The following is a 7,242-nucleotide window of genomic DNA, read 5'->3' as shown; positions in this document are numbered from 1 at the left end:
TTTTAAATTTTCAAATTGTGTGTATGTAGCAGTCTGAACATTTGTAATTGTGATTGCACAGTGATTTCATATACAATAACCTTTCATTTACCTTGCTTCAAAAAAAAAAACTTTTCATTTACCCTTTGTATTACAGTTATTATATAATGCCAATAAGTACAATGTGAAAAATGAGCAAAACAAAAAGTAGAAATTAACAGTGTAATGAATCACTTAATAATAATAGTTAAATAAATAAACAAAACACTTCAATTGATGTTTGGTTTGATTATGACATAGCCATATGCATCAATTTTATTGAAAATAAATTTGCGGGTAACTGCCCCTCAACAAAAAAAAAAACTTTGAATGTGATAAAAAAAATGTACTCATCCAAAATATCTTTGTGACGGTTCAATTTCTGTTGAGAACATGGAACATGAAATTAAAGTCATACAATTCAACAAAGACATTTTTTGTCACTTGGTAAAAATCAGAACATGAAATTTCAGAATTTGACAAAAATCTTAGACTAACATACTTAAACCCCAATATTAATGCTCCTTTCAGCTCCTTCCAAATTGAATGCTCCTGCCAACAACCTGAAAATTATAGTAGAACGAATAAGTGATCCTCAATAATAGGTCTTCAAAATCAATGCATATAGTCCTCAACATATGAAACTAAAATTACCTCAGAATCTGAAGAATAACATTGCAAACCTGATCCAAGCAGGCCTTCCTGATTCACAGGATTTAAGCTCTAGATATGCTACAGAGAAAGAAAAAGAAATCACCGAGTGTCTCACACATATCTAATAAACCAAAGTGTCAAAGAGATGGTGAACCTACATCCTTGAAGCATAATTAGTTGGGCAAAAGTTGGTGAGAAACCAATGTCATTGCTTTCCTGTCACAAAATTAGTTGGCTAAAGCTTACGCATCACAACCAATATAAAATGCATCAACAATCTCACAACTAACCTGTTTTGGACAAAAACAATTTCAATGTTATTTAAAACCTTCAAACAGTTTCCACTATTAAGCACCTGAACATATACATAGCAAGTTTTAATAATGAACATATACAGAGCAGCTTTTGACAACAACAAAGAATGGTTCTATAAATTGAACACGAACATGGATCAAGAATCAAAAAACGAAAAAATGGATTTGGAATTTTTACCTCCGCCGCATGTTGGGATAGCTTCCTCATTCATTCCCGTCGCTAGGTTTGTCTACCTGTATAAGAACACCAATATATAAAAAACAAAGAAAACATAAAGGTATTGATTAACAGAGAGCAAAACGTGACAGAAGAAAAAATTGAGGGAGAGAAACGTTTACCGTTGGAACACGATGGAAAATTTCTATATGATATTTCTATATGATAATCAATACCTAAAGTTTTATGAGATATTCTATATGATAATTTCTTAGAAAAGCAAAAGGGGTAAATTTTGAGTTTCAAAATTCAAATCATCTAACCAATGCAGTCTAGATGAAGTGAGTTATGTCCCTATCCTGATTTAATCTGCAGAAAAATGATGAAAAAATTCATTGAAACTGGTGGCATTCTACAAAAGTTTGTCAGTATTGTTTTGGCATGTATTGTGTGTTGGTTGACTTTAAAAGTTCTAATTTCTCATGATTTAGCAACAAAAGCTAGCTTCTTCTAATACAACTGATTTGAAATTAACAACTTAAGTGTTCGTGGCATAAAATGTGCAGATCAAAAGAAACTATATCGTATAACACAATGTCAAATATGATTGCAAGTTCTTTTTAAACTATTAAAAAGAATTATAAGAAAATATATTCATAATAAGTCCATCTTGTATCTTATCATTCAGTTAGTTCTATTTTCATCAATTACCACACTTCAATTATGAATAATTAGTAATCAGTAACTACACTACACTTGATTAGAAGATATTCTTTATGGTAAATTCATCAAACAAACAAACAAATCTTTTAAGTTCACTCTAATCAATAATAGTGGCATGAGCTAATCAAAACAAAAACACATTAAAATGGCCATATTCAATATTTTTCTTGTCTTCCTATTAATATTGAGTTCCAAACAAAAACACACTGTTTTTTTAAGTTCACTCCCTTTCAATATTTTTTTCTCTTCCTATTAATATTGAGATTTCAGAACTAATTGCTACTTCATATTCATCCCTACTCCCTAAAATGAAGCTAAAAGACTACTTCAATTTTTCTTTTTAGTATTCAGTCTTTGATATAGAGAACAGGAAAGATATATAATTATAAGACTCACTATTAAATCAGTTTTGCAAAAACACTTTGATCTTATGGCTTATACCAACAAAAGAAACCTTTTAACCATCTCAAGAAATAGCATACCAAATTCTTTCTCCTCCTCAAAAGTAAAAACTAAAAGGAAAACAGAAGCAATCCTTTTTTATATAGTTCTAAATTGACAAAACACCCAGAATTGTTTGTTTAAATAATTCAAGACTTCAACAAAATCAAATAAACACTTAAAAAGGATGTTGGCTTCTGACATACTCTTAAAAATTTCAACCCAATACAGATAGTGAAACCTGGAACCTTACGAATAAAAAAAACCAGCCATTCAAATATATCAAATATTCATAAGAGATATAACAGGACAGAGTGAAACCTGAAACTGTTGAGATGTGAGATTCTGAAATTACATCCACATTTGTCTTCTGCAAAAATCAAAACACAAATTGTTTTATATCAATACTAAAACTAACAATATCATTCATTTTCTTATTTAGACGTATTCTCAAACACCTTGAGTGCTCAATTTCACAAAAAAAAAAAATCAAATTCAGAACAATGTAAAAATAAAACAAATTCAATAAAATTAAAATTTTTGACTTCATTAGATCACAATAACTCAAACAAAAACCATTTCTTTAACAAAAGTCATAAACAAAAAGAAACAGAAGTTGGACAAAAGAATAGACCACACCAATTTGAATAACATGAACAAAAGAAACAGAAACATGTGGCCAAATTCATGAAGAAGTTGGACATATTTAACTTATATTTTCTCTACAAATTCATACAAACATAAAGATAAAATCTAACAATGTAAATTTGAGTTCTTAATTCTCTTGGCCTTACCAATCAAACTAAAGCTCTCCTAAAACAAACCTTGAAATCCAGCTTCTGTCTTTTGGCCTTATTCACCTCAATCAAGAAATTTGCCTGCTCATTAAGCAAGCAATTACAATTCATTATCAGTGCATCCAGAAAATGTCACCACTACTATAATTTCTACCAAAACAACAACCAACAAAACTATAGTAGCATTTAGTTTTATTACTCCAAAAAAATCATAAAAGTTACCTTAATAGCATGAAATCCTCATGCAGATTATTGTTGTCCTGGAAAATGATTCTTAGAAAGGGGTTGATTCACAAAGCATAAGAACCAAATGGATAGGGAAATTTTTAGGTCATATACACAATATGACAGCAAAATATATCATTAAGAGACATCAAATTAAGGTTATGAGAATCAAATTAAGGTTATGATCAACTTTCTCATATATAATCCAAAACCCCAAATCAGTCCCTATTATAAACTCAATCCTATGTAACCCAAACCCCAAATCAGTCCCAATTATCATGTAACAAAACATAGTAGCATAAGCATACATGATGACAAAGTCACAAAGAATTGTTTCCATTTCAATAAAGCTAATTCATATGGTCATCAATATATCTATTTTCATAAAACCTATAAAACAAATTAGAGAACAACCTACCTCATTTCATCATTGACTTGAAATCATTTTTGTCAAAACCATCTTCATCATCTTTCTCTCCTAATAAACCAAAAAAACAAATAGTTCAATCAATCAAATTAAAATAGGTAGATAAAAACTCATTGTAATTTAAAAAACAAAAACAATAATCAATTAAAATTTTGCAGTTCCAATAGAAAACTAAATCTGGCATTGTTACATGTCATACCTATTTCTTCAATTTCATCAGTAGCAATTTTTGACTACACATGCAAATAAAAACATGATGTGAGTAGTTTTCCAGATAAATAGAATTTAACTTATAATTTTTTTTTGTCAAATTTCAAAACATAATGGATCTAATGAAATCTGAAAATAAAAATGGATGAATCATTACCTCTGTCATGGAAGTGTGCATTGCTGTCTCATTCTGTAAATTTATGGGAAACAATATCATACATCAGTTAGCAACATATTCAAAATTCAAACTGCAAAACCAAACAATATCAATACTCAGAGATGAATAATATGATAATTAAATAAAAAATGAAAACAAATTTCATCACAGAGATGGGTATTTTCGGATCTGATAAAAAAACAGGTTAAGGTTTTGAAATTCAAATATCAACTTGCTTATTCTTCTTCTTTGATTTCTTCTTGAAAGAAGCTGTACACAAACAAATTAACTCAAAACATCATAAACTAAATGCGAAAAAGGAAGAAGAATAACTATCGATTAAAATCCAAATAAAAAATTGATAGTTGCGAAATTAATAGAACATCTAAAATCATAAATGAAAATCCAGAGAATAATGCAGGAGTGTACGTGGTACCTTATAGACCCAGTTCTGTTGAAGGCAGGCAGAGAAAGAACTATCTATTTGATGTCTCGTTTTCGAACTGTACCAAAAACAAACCAGAGAGTGAGAGTAGTTATCTTAACATAACATTAGAACAGGAATAGAAAAAACGAAAAAAGGATTTGGAACTCTTACTTCCGCCGCCTGTTATATTGCTTCGTCATTCTTTCCCGGCACGGCCGCGGCGAATTCCGGTACGGTGGTCGACGGTGCTGTTGTTCCGATCAAGGAATAAATGAGTGGGTTTTGTAAAGGATGAGGAGAGGAAGATGATGGTGGTTTTATTTTTTTGTGAGGCGGCCGGAGTTGACCGGAAATGAAGAAAGATGGTAGAGGGAAAAGGGTTTCATGGAGGGAGGGTGAGAGAAACGTGAGTGAGTGTGAGGAAGAAAGAGAAAGTTATGTTGAGTTTGTGTGTGAGATAGAAAGTGAGGAAAAAAAGGAAAGAAGTTTAGAGTGGATGAGAGATAAAGGATATAGAAACTAATGTTTGTTGGGATAAGAGAAAAAGTAGGAGGGAAAGAATGATTTGAAAAATTTTGAAATTTGAATTTTAAATTGGAGAGGGAAAATGTGTAATAATGATATTTTATTGTTTGTATTGTGTAAATGCTTAAAATGGCAAAAGTAAAATTATTTTTTAATGATGATGTGACATGTAGTGGATTGAGAATGTGACACATTGGATTGATGCAAAAATTTTTGCTATTTGTTGCTTCACATTTGTATATTATTAAGATGTGTATATGTCTGAAATATAGAAGTTTAAATATACAGGTGGTGTTATATTTATTATGTTAAATATGTTTTTGTTGAATCAAACGAATAAATGGCAGTTGTTTATTTTCGCCTCTTAGTTGTGATTCTTGTGTATTGATGCTTTGATGTAACCCATTTTTATTTTTTTGGGAGAATATGTCATTATTTTTTTTTAACATGTAATATTATTCTTCTTATATAATAAATTATTTTTAATCTTTATATAATATTTAGATTAACTGTATTTTTACTCCCTACAAAATATCTTGGAAAATGATAAAAAAAAATATTCAACTTTATTTGTTTGTGTTAACCTTTTAATTTTCATGAAAAGGGATCCCTGATCAGCCATCTTTTGGTTTTACTTTGATCCCTTAAATTTTATGTTTAATTTTGATTTTTAAGTTGTAAACATTGAACACTTTGATTTTGAAGTCTTTTTGTTTCATTTTGGTCTCTTAAATCACAAATGTTATACGATTTGGTGTGGTCCTTAGTGTTTGTAAGTTAAACTTGGCAAAAAAAATGTTAGCAACTTAAATTATTAAAGTGTTTAACGTTTATAAACTAAGAAAGAAAAAACTAAGGAACCAAAATGTTAACCTTTTTGAAAGGAACATTTGTAACTTAAAATGTTTTTTATGTTGTTCTATAAAAAAAATTAGGAGTACGTGGCTCTATAAATAAAATAGTACATTTAGCGTTTTTGTTATGAACATATTTATTTTAGTATCAATTACTTTTATTTGAAAAAATAACAATAAACAAAATCAAAGTGGAAGCCCATATAAATGTATAAGTAAGTAAGAATAAGAAATATGTTTTTGGTTCCGATAATTACTCCAAAATTTTCTTTTAATCCTATTAAAATTTTGCTTCGACTTTTATCCTCCAAAAGTTTTTCATCACTTTTTTGACCTCTGCTTTTCACACAACTCATGTGTACCATTTAAAATTTTGAATGAGTTTTTGAAAGAATGTCTATATTATAATAATCTCATAAAAAATAGAATTTTTTAACAAAACATGAATGAAATATAAATTTTATATTTTTGGTGTTTAAATATTTATATTTAATTCATGTTTAGTTATAAAAAAATATTTTTTTTGGTAGAGATTCTTATAATATTCTGAACATTCTTTTAAAAACTCATTAAAAATTAAAAACTTACACATGGTCTGACTTAAAAGCAAAGACTAAAAGGAAAGATGTAAAATTTTTGAGGGACTAAAAGTCGAAATAACATTTTAGAAGGACTAAAACGAGAAGTTTGAATATTTATAAAGACAAAAAATATATTTAAGCCACATAAGATAAAATAAAGAAGCAAACCATTTTTTAAAGGAAAGAGAGAACATAAGATCGATCACATTATTCCCAAATGATACAAGATATACAACGCTCGTGCAAATCTAACGAAATAAATAGCATCACTGATTACATAATGAATGCAGTAAATGGAATAAATTAAAAAGGGATCAGATCAAATCCTATGTGGACTATGTATAAACTTCAATAGCTATTGTCTTCATTGCAAACCAATTTGTGTAATACTAGTTCCGTTGATGATATAGAAAAAAATGTTAATTGAAAAGAGTGTATTTGGCTTCGAGGATTGGAAACTATGCTTTGAAGTTGTCTTAATTTTATTGACACAAAACAATACACAAGTAATATATAATTATCTATATACAATAAACAACATAAGGGACTTAAATGGATGGCAAAATCTCCCTAAAAGTTTTAGTGTGGCTTGAATTTAAAAAATTGATTAAGCTAGAAAACACCCGTGTCGTCTTATCTAACTTCTCTTGGGGTCAAATTTTGGTATTTTAGTTCCAGTCTTAGTTAACAAAACTTAAGAGTTGTAACAACATTCATCTTAGACAAAATGAA

The 7,242-nt window shown here is 28.9% G+C and overlaps 1 long non-coding RNA gene across 8 annotated transcripts; it reads right to left on the bottom strand.

The window, feature by feature from the left end:
• Positions 1-326: 326 nt before the first annotated feature.
• Positions 327-5,330, bottom strand: LOC146931381 (uncharacterized). Of its 8 annotated transcripts, none has more exons than XR_015006680.1 (12): positions 4,722-5,330; positions 4,560-4,626; positions 4,124-4,214; positions 3,956-3,989; positions 3,748-3,807; positions 3,327-3,364; positions 3,102-3,185; positions 2,629-2,677; positions 1,165-1,220; positions 831-962; positions 673-750; positions 327-581 (listed from the first exon to the last, which is right to left on the bottom strand). It is a non-coding gene; the product is annotated as an uncharacterized LOC146931381 (long non-coding RNA). The 8 variants fall into 8 exon arrangements; XR_015006678.1 differs by having other exon boundaries at positions 4,124-4,156; XR_015006681.1 differs by lacking the exon at positions 3,327-3,364 and adding an exon at positions 1,467-1,512 and having other exon boundaries at positions 4,124-4,156.
• Positions 5,331-7,242: the final 1,912 nt, after the last annotated feature.

This window comes from Medicago sativa, chromosome 4 (genome assembly GCF_051527215.1).
Source record: "Medicago sativa cultivar Bolivia chromosome 4, Bolivia_mono, whole genome shotgun sequence".
Taxonomy (NCBI): Eukaryota; Viridiplantae; Streptophyta; class Magnoliopsida; order Fabales; family Fabaceae; genus Medicago; species Medicago sativa.
The sequence above is the reverse complement of the archived record's forward strand: the minus strand, read 5'-3'. Positions and strand labels throughout refer to the sequence as shown.